A 13,015-nucleotide genomic window follows, 5' to 3' on the forward strand; every position below is an offset into this window, starting at 1 on the left:
CTGGTACCTCAATTTTTCCTTTTAAACGCAGCTCTTTCCTGTTCTCATTATTAGCGTTTAACCCTTTTACATCTCACCAGCAGCTAGAGGGTACACAGTTCTCTAAAACCTCTTCAGCATTTATTGTTTGTAGACTTTTTGCCAATGGTCAGTCGACTGGTGTGAATTGAAGACTTTTTGTAGATTAGATTGCATGAGTCTAATACTTCCTGAGGCTGAGCTTTTATCCATTTTCCTTTCTTTAAAAAGAGAGTGAGTAAAACTTACCTCTTCATACTGTCTTCTTGAAAATTTTGCCTGTTTTGAATTTTTTTTATCCATTCCCTACCTCAGCACAATTTTGAGGGCAGGTGTCCTTTACAGCCCTGAGTCCTTGTGAATGGTAAGTGACCATTAGCTGTGGGTTAAAAGCTGCTCTTGCGGGAATCGGCCACATGGCGGCAGCATTTCTCCTTTACCAAATCTGGTTACTAGGTCAACAGAGCCTTACTGGAAGTGGTGTTCTAGGTTGTAAATTAGAATGGCATGTGAGAGGAAAACGCCCTTTAATGTATGTCTCATTACTTCTTGTTGTTATTTTTAACTTAAGTTTTATTTTTTATCACAGCAAACTTGATTACAATGTTTTGTTTGTTCTAGGTGTGCAAGATGTGGTTCTTTCACACATATACATATATCTATTCTTCTTCGGAGCCTTTTCCCATGTAGGTTATGACACAATGTTGAGTAGTCTTCTCTTGGTATTGCGTAGGTCTTTGGTGATTACATATTTCACAGGTGTTTGTATCTCTCTGTTAACCTCAATACGGTAATGTATCCATTCCTCACACCTTTCTAATTGGTGAACCATAAGTTTTTTTATTGATTCTATGATAGTGTTTCTCTGTGGAAATATCTTTGTTTGTATCATTTTTTAGGTAACCCCTATATATGATATGATAGGATATGTGTCTTTCGCTTTCTCACTTACTCCAAGTTGCGTGATTACTTCTAGACTCATCTACGGTGCTGCAAATGGCATTGTTTCCTTTTTTCACTAGCTCATATTCCATCTGTACAGGTAGCAGTTCTTCTTTGTCCACCCATCTGTCGGTGGACTTTTTGGTTACTTCCATATCTTGGCTATTGTAATAGTGTGCAATGCAGATTTGCGTGGCTGTGTCCTTCCAATTCTGTCTTCTTAGTTTATAGGTCCAGGAATAGGTCTGCTGGATCATATGGTAGCTCAATGTTTACTTTTTAAAGGCACCTCTGTTCTGTTCTCCTTAGTGTCTCTTTCCAGGTTACGTCCCACTTAAAGTGGAGGGCATGTATTTCTTCCCAGCACCTTCAGGATTTATTCTTTGTAGTTTTTGCTGATGATTATTCTGAGTGGTGTGAGCTGATACCTCTTTGTGGTTGAATTTGCATGTGTCTCATAATGCGTTGAAATTGAGCTTTAAGACATGATCTTTTTATTTTTCCAGCTGTGATTAGAGCTTATTTCTTCACAGTGTTTTCTTAAAGTATGTGTCACCATTTGTAATATTTTGGCCGTTATCTCCCTCAAGACATTTTGAGGGCAGGTTTCATTTACAGCCCTGCAGTACTTGTTCATGTGAAGTGACCATTAGCTCAGGCTTTAAACCTGCTTTGGCAGGTAACGGCCAGAGAGCGGCAGCCTTTCTACGTTTCCCATGCTGGTACTAGGGAAACAGACCTACCGGCCAGTGGTGTTCTTCGGTTATAAATTAGAGTGCAATGTGCCCGGATAAAACCACAAATGTTGATGTCTCCTTGCTTTTGTTTGTTTTTAAATTGAGTTTATATTTATTATTAGAGTAATATTCCATTGTGTACGTGGACCACTTCTTCTTGGTGCATTCCTCGGTTGATGGACATTTTCATTGCTTCCAAGTGCTGGCTATGGTAAATCTTGCTGGCGTACAGGTTTGCCAGCCTGTGACTTTTTGATTCTCATTTTCTCAAGTGATAGGCCAAGCAGTGGTTGTGATTGATTGACTGGTAGCTCAATGTTTCCCTTTTCAAAGCACCTACACTGTGTTTTCATTAGTGGCTCTTTACATGCCCCCCCTTACAACCGAAGGTACGCATTTCTCCACACTCCCTTCACGGTTTATTTTTTGCAGCATTTTTCCTAATGGCCATTCTGACTGCTGTGAGCTGATAGGTTTTTGTAATATGGGTATGCATGTCATTAAAATTTTTTAAATTCGTCATATTCCTACCCCTTTTTCTTTTCTCTTAAAAGAAAAACCCGTGAGTACAATATAGCTCTTGAACTTGTCTTCTTCGAAGCTTGCCCTCTTTTGAATTTTTTGGTCGATTTTTGACCCCAGAAATTTTCTGGAGGGCAGGTATCATTTACAGAACTGCAAGTTGGTGAAAATTTAGTGACCTTTTGCAGTGGGTTCAAAGCTGCTGTTGTGGGAAACGGCCACAAGGAGGTAGCATTTCTCCATTCCCCAATCTGGGTACTAGGGCAGCAGAGCCTTTCTGGAAGTCATTGTCCTAGGTTGTAAATTAGAATGGAAATTGCCAGGAGAAATCCCCATAAGTTTATGTCCCATTACTTCTTCTTGGTTTTTAAAATTTTTTTAATCTGGGTAAAGTTTAAAATATTGTTTGTCCTAGGTGTACACAATCTGGTTCATTTGTACATTATGTATGTCTATTAATGTACAGATCCTCTTCCCATGTAAAATATTACAGTGTTCCGTCGACCTCCCTTGCTATATGTTCGGTGTTTTTGATACATGTATATAATATGTATTTGTATATGTATGGTAACACTAATGTTCATTTCTCAATTTCCCCCCCTCCTTTCCTTTCAGATGAGCATAGTTTGTTTTCTAAGCCTGTGAGTGTCTTTCTCTTTGGAAATATGTTCATCTGTGTCAGTTATTAGATAATGCCATAAGTGATAATATAGTATATAGGTGTTTTGCTTTCCGACCTACTTCATGTTTTGTGATTATCTCCAGGCTCAAGTATGGTTCCTCAAAGAGCAGTGCTTCAATGTTTTCCATGGCTAATATTCCATTGTGTACATGGACCACTTCTTCTTGGTGCATTCCTCTGTCGATGGACATTTTCGTTGCTTCCAAGTGTTGCCTATGGTAAATATTGCTGGAGTGCAGGATTTCCAGCCTGTGATTTTTGATTTTCATTTTCTCAGGTGATAGACCCAGCAGTGGGTATGATTGATTGACTGGTACGGTAGCTCAACGTTTACCTTTTCAAGGCAACTCCATTGTGCTTTCATTAGTGGCTCTTACCACGTCCCCCTTAGAATCAAGGGTACGCATTTCTCCACAATCACGTCAGCATTTATTGTTGGCAGAATTTTTTTTGATGGCCATTATGACTGGTTTGAGCTGATAGGTTTTTGTAATTTGGGTTTACATGTCTGTAAAAATTCCTACAATTCATCATTTTTCCACGGCTTTTTCTTTTCTGTTAAAAGAAAAAAGCAAAAAAGTGTGAGTATAATATACCTCTTCAAATATTCTTTTTGGAAGGTTGCACTCTAGAATTTTTTGGTCGATTTTCGACCTCAGTATTTTTTGGAGGGCAGGTGTCATTTACAGAACTGCAATTGGTGAATACTTAGTGACCTTTTGCAGTGGGTTTAAAGCTGCTGTTGTGGGAAACGGCCACAAGGATGCAGCATTTCTCCATTCCCAAATCTGGGTACTAGGGCAGCAGAGCCATTCTAGAAGTCGTTTGTCTAGGTTGTAAATTTGAATGGAATGTGCCAGGAAAACCCCCCATAAGTCTATGTCTCATTACTCCTAGTTCGTTGCTTTAATTTTTTCAATTGGGGTAATGGTTAGAATGTTGCTTGTCCAAGGTGTACACACTCTGGTTCATCTACATATTCTACATACCTATTTATGTAGAGATCCTCTTCCCTTGTAAATTATTACAGTGTTCCGTAATCCTTCCTTGCTATATGGTCGGTCTTTTTGATATATGTATATAATATGTATTTGTATACATATGGTAACGCTAATCTTCATTTATCCATTCCCCCCACCTTTACTTTTAGATAAGCATAGTTCTTTTTTAATAAGTCTGTGATTGACTTTCTGTGTGGAAATATGTTCATTTGTGTCAGTTATTAGATAACGCCTATAAGTGATATCATAGGATATAGGACTTTTGCATTCCGACTTACCTCATGTTCTGTGATTATCTCCAAGATCATCTATGGGGCCTCAAAGAGCAGTGTTTCATTGTTTTCCATGGCTAGTATTCATTGTGTACATGGACCACTTCTTCTTTATCCTTTCATCTGTAGATGGACATTTTGGTTGCTTCACTGTCTTGTCTATTGTGAATAAGGCTGCAGTGCAGCTTTTGCAGCCCGGGTCTTCTTCATTCTGGTCTTCTCAGGTGAGAGGCCCATTGGTGCGCCTGCTGGATTGACTGGTACCTCAATTTTTCCTTTTAAACGCAGCTCTTTCCTGTTCTCATTATTAGCGTTTAACCCTTTTACATCTCACCAGCAGCTAGAGGGTACACAGTTCTCTAAAACCTCTTCAGCATTTATTGTTTGTAGACTTTTTGCCAATGGTCAGTCGACTGGTGTGAATTGAAGACTTTTTGTAGATTAGATTGCATGAGTCTAATACTTCCTGAGGCTGAGCTTTTATCCATTTTCCTTTCTTTAAAAAGAGAGTGAGTAAAACTTACCTCTTCATACTGTCTTCTTGAAAATTTTGCCTGTTTTGAATTTTTTTTATCCATTCCCTACCTCAGCACAATTTTGAGGGCAGGTGTCCTTTACAGCCCTGAGTCCTTGTGAATGGTAAGTGACCATTAGCTGTGGGTTAAAAGCTGCTCTTGCGGGAATCGGCCACATGGCGGCAGCATTTCTCCTTTACCAAATCTGGTTACTAGGTCAACAGAGCCTTACTGGAAGTGGTGTTCTAGGTTGTAAATTAGAATGGCATGTGAGAGGAAAACGCCCTTTAATGTATGTCTCATTACTTCTTGTTGTTATTTTTAACTTAAGTTTTATTTTTTATCACAGCAAACTTGATTACAATGTTTTGTTTGTTCTAGGTGTGCAAGATGTGGTTCTTTCACACATATACATATATCTATTCTTCTTCGGAGCCTTTTCCCATGTAGGTTATGACACAATGTTGAGTAGTCTTCTCTTGGTATTGCGTAGGTCTTTGGTGATTACATATTTCACAGGTGTTTGTATCTCTCTGTTAACCTCAATACGGTAATGTATCCATTCCTCACACCTTTCTAATTGGTGAACCATAAGTTTTTTTATTGATTCTATGATAGTGTTTCTCTGTGGAAATATCTTTGTTTGTATCATTTTTTAGGTAACCCCTATATATGATATGATAGGATATGTGTCTTTCGCTTTCTCACTTACTCCAAGTTGCGTGATTACTTCTAGACTCATCTACGGTGCTGCAAATGGCATTGTTTCCTTTTTTCACTAGCTCATATTCCATCTGTACAGGTAGCAGTTCTTCTTTGTCCACCCATCTGTCGGTGGACTTTTTGGTTACTTCCATATCTTGGCTATTGTAATAGTGTGCAATGCAGATTTGCGTGGCTGTGTCCTTCCAATTCTGTCTTCTTAGTTTATAGGTCCAGGAATAGGTCTGCTGGATCATATGGTAGCTCAATGTTTACTTTTTAAAGGCACCTCTGTTCTGTTCTCCTTAGTGTCTCTTTCCAGGTTACGTCCCACTTAAAGTGGAGGGCATGTATTTCTTCCCAGCACCTTCAGGATTTATTCTTTGTAGTTTTTGCTGATGATTATTCTGAGTGGTGTGAGCTGATACCTCTTTGTGGTTGAATTTGCATGTGTCTCATAATGCGTTGAAATTGAGCTTTAAGACATGATCTTTTTATTTTTCCAGCTGTGATTAGAGCTTATTTCTTCACAGTGTTTTCTTAAAGTATGTGTCACCATTTGTAATATTTTGGCCGTTATCTCCCTCAAGACATTTTGAGGGCAGGTTTCATTTACAGCCCTGCAGTACTTGTTCATGTGAAGTGACCATTAGCTCAGGCTTTAAACCTGCTTTGGCAGGTAACGGCCAGAGAGCGGCAGCCTTTCTACGTTTCCCATGCTGGTACTAGGGAAACAGACCTACCGGCCAGTGGTGTTCTTCGGTTATAAATTAGAGTGCAATGTGCCCGGATAAAACCACAAATGTTGATGTCTCCTTGCTTTTGTTTGTTTTTAAATTGAGTTTATATTTATTATTAGAGTAATATTCCATTGTGTACGTGGACCACTTCTTCTTGGTGCATTCCTCGGTTGATGGACATTTTCATTGCTTCCAAGTGCTGGCTATGGTAAATCTTGCTGGCGTACAGGTTTGCCAGCCTGTGACTTTTTGATTCTCATTTTCTCAAGTGATAGGCCAAGCAGTGGTTGTGATTGATTGACTGGTAGCTCAATGTTTCCCTTTTCAAAGCACCTACACTGTGTTTTCATTAGTGGCTCTTTACATGCCCCCCCTTACAACCGAAGGTACGCATTTCTCCACACTCCCTTCACGGTTTATTTTTTGCAGCATTTTTCCTAATGGCCATTCTGACTGCTGTGAGCTGATAGGTTTTTGTAATATGGGTATGCATGTCATTAAAATTTTTTAAATTCGTCATATTCCTACCCCTTTTTCTTTTCTCTTAAAAGAAAAACCCGTGAGTACAATATAGCTCTTGAACTTGTCTTCTTCGAAGCTTGCCCTCTTTTGAATTTTTTGGTCGATTTTTGACCCCAGAAATTTTCTGGAGGGCAGGTATCATTTACAGAACTGCAAGTTGGTGAAAATTTAGTGACCTTTTGCAGTGGGTTCAAAGCTGCTGTTGTGGGAAACGGCCACAAGGAGGTAGCATTTCTCCATTCCCCAATCTGGGTACTAGGGCAGCAGAGCCTTTCTGGAAGTCATTGTCCTAGGTTGTAAATTAGAATGGAAATTGCCAGGAGAAATCCCCATAAGTTTATGTCCCATTACTTCTTCTTGGTTTTTAAAATTTTTTTAATCTGGGTAAAGTTTAAAATATTGTTTGTCCTAGGTGTACACAATCTGGTTCATTTGTACATTATGTATGTCTATTAATGTACAGATCCTCTTCCCATGTAAAATATTACAGTGTTCCGTCGACCTCCCTTGCTATATGTTCGGTGTTTTTGATACATGTATATAATATGTATTTGTATATGTATGGTAACACTAATGTTCATTTCTCAATTTCCCCCCCTCCTTTCCTTTCAGATGAGCATAGTTTGTTTTCTAAGCCTGTGAGTGTCTTTCTCTTTGGAAATATGTTCATCTGTGTCAGTTATTAGATAATGCCATAAGTGATAATATAGTATATAGGTGTTTTGCTTTCCGACCTACTTCATGTTTTGTGATTATCTCCAGGCTCAAGTATGGTTCCTCAAAGAGCAGTGCTTCAATGTTTTCCATGGCTAATATTCCATTGTGTACATGGACCACTTCTTCTTGGTGCATTCCTCTGTCGATGGACATTTTCGTTGCTTCCAAGTGTTGCCTATGGTAAATATTGCTGGAGTGCAGGATTTCCAGCCTGTGATTTTTGATTTTCATTTTCTCAGGTGATAGACCCAGCAGTGGGTATGATTGATTGACTGGTACGGTAGCTCAACGTTTACCTTTTCAAGGCAACTCCATTGTGCTTTCATTAGTGGCTCTTACCACGTCCCCCTTAGAATCAAGGGTACGCATTTCTCCACAATCACGTCAGCATTTATTGTTGGCAGAATTTTTTTTGATGGCCATTATGACTGGTTTGAGCTGATAGGTTTTTGTAATTTGGGTTTACATGTCTGTAAAAATTCCTACAATTCATCATTTTTCCACGGCTTTTTCTTTTCTGTTAAAAGAAAAAAGCAAAAAAGTGTGAGTATAATATACCTCTTCAAATATTCTTTTTGGAAGGTTGCACTCTAGAATTTTTTGGTCGATTTTCGACCTCAGTATTTTTTGGAGGGCAGGTGTCATTTACAGAACTGCAATTGGTGAATACTTAGTGACCTTTTGCAGTGGGTTTAAAGCTGCTGTTGTGGGAAACGGCCACAAGGATGCAGCATTTCTCCATTCCCAAATCTGGGTACTAGGGCAGCAGAGCCATTCTAGAAGTCGTTTGTCTAGGTTGTAAATTTGAATGGAATGTGCCAGGAAAACCCCCCATAAGTCTATGTCTCATTACTCCTAGTTCGTTGCTTTAATTTTTTCAATTGGGGTAATGGTTAGAATGTTGCTTGTCCAAGGTGTACACACTCTGGTTCATCTACATATTCTACATACCTATTTATGTAGAGATCCTCTTCCCTTGTAAATTATTACAGTGTTCCGTAATCCTTCCTTGCTATATGGTCGGTCTTTTTGATATATGTATATAATATGTATTTGTATACATATGGTAACGCTAATCTTCATTTATCCATTCCCCCCACCTTTACTTTGAGATAAGCATAGTTCTTTTTTAATAAGTCTGTGATTGACTTTCTGTGTGGAAATATGTTCATTTGTGTCAGTTATTAGATAACGCCTATAAGTGATATCATAGGATATAGGACTTTTGCATTCCGACTTACCTCATGTTCTGTGATTATCTCCAAGATCATCTATGGGGCCTCAAAGAGCAGTGTTTCATTGTTTTCCATGGCTAGTATTCATTGTGTACATGGACCACTTCTTCTTTATCCTTTCATCTGTAGATGGACATTTTGGTTGCTTCACTGTCTTGTCTATTGTGAATAAGGCTGCAGTGCAGCTTTTGCAGCCCGGGTCTTCTTCATTCTGGTCTTCTCAGGTGAGAGGCCCATTGGTGCGCCTGCTGGATTGACTGGTACCTCAATTTTTCCTTTTAAACGCAGCTCTTTCCTGTTCTCATTATTAGCGTTTAACCCTTTTACATCTCACCAGCAGCTAGAGGGTACACAGTTCTCTAAAACCTCTTCAGCATTTATTGTTTGTAGACTTTTTGCCAATGGTCAGTCGACTGGTGTGAATTGAAGACTTTTTGTAGATTAGATTGCATGAGTCTAATACTTCCTGAGGCTGAGCTTTTATCCATTTTCCTTTCTTTAAAAAGAGAGTGAGTAAAACTTACCTCTTCATACTGTCTTCTTGAAAATTTTGCCTGTTTTGAATTTTTTTTATCCATTCCCTACCTCAGCACAATTTTGAGGGCAGGTGTCCTTTACAGCCCTGAGTCCTTGTGAATGGTAAGTGACCATTAGCTGTGGGTTAAAAGCTGCTCTTGCGGGAATCGGCCACATGGCGGCAGCATTTCTCCTTTACCAAATCTGGTTACTAGGTCAACAGAGCCTTACTGGAAGTGGTGTTCTAGGTTGTAAATTAGAATGGCATGTGAGAGGAAAACGCCCTTTAATGTATGTCTCATTACTTCTTGTTGTTATTTTTAACTTAAGTTTTATTTTTTATCACAGCAAACTTGATTACAATGTTTTGTTTGTTCTAGGTGTGCAAGATGTGGTTCTTTCACACATATACATATATCTATTCTTCTTCGGAGCCTTTTCCCATGTAGGTTATGACACAATGTTGAGTAGTCTTCTCTTGGTATTGCGTAGGTCTTTGGTGATTACATATTTCACAGGTGTTTGTATCTCTCTGTTAACCTCAATACGGTAATGTATCCATTCCTCACACCTTTCTAATTGGTGAACCATAAGTTTTTTTATTGATTCTATGATAGTGTTTCTCTGTGGAAATATCTTTGTTTGTATCATTTTTTAGGTAACCCCTATATATGATATGATAGGATATGTGTCTTTCGCTTTCTCACTTACTCCAAGTTGCGTGATTACTTCTAGACTCATCTACGGTGCTGCAAATGGCATTGTTTCCTTTTTTCACTAGCTCATATTCCATCTGTACAGGTAGCAGTTCTTCTTTGTCCACCCATCTGTCGGTGGACTTTTTGGTTACTTCCATATCTTGGCTATTGTAATAGTGTGCAATGCAGATTTGCGTGGCTGTGTCCTTCCAATTCTGTCTTCTTAGTTTATAGGTCCAGGAATAGGTCTGCTGGATCATATGGTAGCTCAATGTTTACTTTTTAAAGGCACCTCTGTTCTGTTCTCCTTAGTGTCTCTTTCCAGGTTACGTCCCACTTAAAGTGGAGGGCATGTATTTCTTCCCAGCACCTTCAGGATTTATTCTTTGTAGTTTTTGCTGATGATTATTCTGAGTGGTGTGAGCTGATACCTCTTTGTGGTTGAATTTGCATGTGTCTCATAATGCGTTGAAATTGAGCTTTAAGACATGATCTTTTTATTTTTCCAGCTGTGATTAGAGCTTATTTCTTCACAGTGTTTTCTTAAAGTATGTGTCACCATTTGTAATATTTTGGCCGTTATCTCCCTCAAGACATTTTGAGGGCAGGTTTCATTTACAGCCCTGCAGTACTTGTTCATGTGAAGTGACCATTAGCTCAGGCTTTAAACCTGCTTTGGCAGGTAACGGCCAGAGAGCGGCAGCCTTTCTACGTTTCCCATGCTGGTACTAGGGAAACAGACCTACCGGCCAGTGGTGTTCTTCGGTTATAAATTAGAGTGCAATGTGCCCGGATAAAACCACAAATGTTGATGTCTCCTTGCTTTTGTTTGTTTTTAAATTGAGTTTATATTTATTATTAGAGTAATATTCCATTGTGTACGTGGACCACTTCTTCTTGGTGCATTCCTCGGTTGATGGACATTTTCATTGCTTCCAAGTGCTGGCTATGGTAAATCTTGCTGGCGTACAGGTTTGCCAGCCTGTGACTTTTTGATTCTCATTTTCTCAAGTGATAGGCCAAGCAGTGGTTGTGATTGATTGACTGGTAGCTCAATGTTTCCCTTTTCAAAGCACCTACACTGTGTTTTCATTAGTGGCTCTTTACATGCCCCCCCTTACAACCGAAGGTACGCATTTCTCCACACTCCCTTCACGGTTTATTTTTTGCAGCATTTTTCCTAATGGCCATTCTGACTGCTGTGAGCTGATAGGTTTTTGTAATATGGGTATGCATGTCATTAAAATTTTTTAAATTCGTCATATTCCTACCCCTTTTTCTTTTCTCTTAAAAGAAAAACCCGTGAGTACAATATAGCTCTTGAACTTGTCTTCTTCGAAGCTTGCCCTCTTTTGAATTTTTTGGTCGATTTTTGACCCCAGAAATTTTCTGGAGGGCAGGTATCATTTACAGAACTGCAAGTTGGTGAAAATTTAGTGACCTTTTGCAGTGGGTTCAAAGCTGCTGTTGTGGGAAACGGCCACAAGGAGGTAGCATTTCTCCATTCCCCAATCTGGGTACTAGGGCAGCAGAGCCTTTCTGGAAGTCATTGTCCTAGGTTGTAAATTAGAATGGAAATTGCCAGGAGAAATCCCCATAAGTTTATGTCCCATTACTTCTTCTTGGTTTTTAAAATTTTTTTAATCTGGGTAAAGTTTAAAATATTGTTTGTCCTAGGTGTACACAATCTGGTTCATTTGTACATTATGTATGTCTATTAATGTACAGATCCTCTTCCCATGTAAAATTTTACAGTGTTCCGTCGACCTCCCTTGCTATATGTTCGGTGTTTGTGATACATGTATATAATATGTATTTGTATATGTATGGTAACACTAATGTTCATTTCTCAATTTCCCCCCTCCTTTCCTTTCAGATGAGCATAGTTTGTTTTCTAAGCCTGTGAGTGTCTTTCTCTTTGGAAATATGTTCATCTGTGTCAGTTATTAGATAATGCCATAAGTGATAATATAGGATATAGGTGTTTTGCTTTCCGACCTACTTCATGTTTTGTGATTATCTCCAGGCTCAAGTATGGTGCCTCAAAGAGCAGTGCTTCAATGTTTTCCATGGCTAATATTCCATTGTGTACATGGACCACTTCTTCTTGGTGCATTCCTCTGTCGATGGACATTTTCGTTGCTTCCAAGTGTTGCCTATGGTAAATATTGCTGGAGTGCAGGATTTCCAGCCTGTGATTTTTGATTTTCATTTTCTCAGGTGATAGACCCAGCAGTGGGTATGATTGATTGACTGGTACGGTAGCTCAACGTTTACCTTTTCAAGGCAACTCCATTGTGCTTTCATTAGTGGCTCTTGCCACGTCCCCCTTAGAATCGAGGGTACGCATTTCTCCACAATCACGTCAGCATTTATTGTTGGCAGAATTTTTTTTGATGGCCATTATGACTGGTGTGAGCTGATAGGTTTTTGTAATTTGGGTTTACATGTCTGTAAAAATTCCTACAATTCATCATTTTTCCACGGCTTTTTCTTTTCTGTTAAAAGAAAAAAGCAAAAAAGTGTGAGTATAATATACCTCTTCAAATATTCTTTTTGGAAGGTTGCACTCTAGAATTTTTTGGTCGATTTTCGACCGCAGTATTTTTTGGAGGGCAGGTGTCATTTACAGAACTGCAATTGGTGAATACTTAGTGACCTTTTGCAGTGGGTTTAAAGCTGCTGTTGTGGGAAACGGCCACAAGGATGCAGCATTTCTCCATTCCCAAATCTGGGTACTAGGGCAGCAGAGCCATTCTAGAAGTCGTTTGTCTAGGTTGTAAATTTGAATGGAATGTGCCAGGAAAACCCCCCATAAGTCTATGTCTCATTACTCCTAGTTCGTTGTTTTAATTTTTTCAATTGGGGTAATGGTTAGAATGTTGCTTGTCCAAGGTGTACACACTCTGGTTCATCTACATATTCTACATACCTATTTATGTAGAGATCCTCTTCCCTTGTAAATTATTACAGTGTTCCGTAATCCTTCCTTGCTATATGGTCGGTCTTTTTGATATATGTATATAATATGTATTTGTATACATATGGTAACGCTAATCTTCATTTATCCATTCCCCCCACCTTTACTTTTAGATAAGCATAGTTCTTTTTTAATAAGTCTGTGATTGACTTTCTGTGTGGAAATATGTTCATTTGTGTCAGTTATTAGATAACGCCTATAAGTGATATCATAGGA

This window comes from Balaenoptera physalus, assembly GCF_965194825.1.
Source record: "Balaenoptera physalus genome assembly, chromosome: 9".
NCBI lineage: Eukaryota > Metazoa > Chordata > Mammalia > Artiodactyla > Balaenopteridae > Balaenoptera > Balaenoptera physalus.